Source organism: Lupinus angustifolius, chromosome LG02 (assembly GCF_001865875.1).
Source record: "Lupinus angustifolius cultivar Tanjil chromosome LG02, LupAngTanjil_v1.0, whole genome shotgun sequence".
In the NCBI taxonomy this organism is placed as follows: Eukaryota; Viridiplantae; Streptophyta; class Magnoliopsida; order Fabales; family Fabaceae; genus Lupinus; species Lupinus angustifolius.
The window spans coordinates 18,335,552-18,335,789 of record NC_032010.1 but is presented as its reverse complement, the minus strand read 5'-3'; positions in this window follow the sequence as shown (position 1 = coordinate 18,335,789).

The window sequence follows — 238 nt, the reverse complement described above, 5'->3', positions numbered from 1 at the left end:
ACATTTACATATTGACATATTTTATGTTATATAGTTGCTTCTTTATAGAAATAAGTCAGAGACATTTGGTACACCTCAAGCTCAAGCAGCTTGGTCTAAAATGAATCCAGGTAAAATAATATTTCTCATATTTCTTTATACTAGTGCATTTAAAACACTTTTTACGAGTATAATAATTTGTTTATTTTTCTTGTTGAGGTAAATAGATGAATGGTGGATGATATTTAGTTCATGCTCT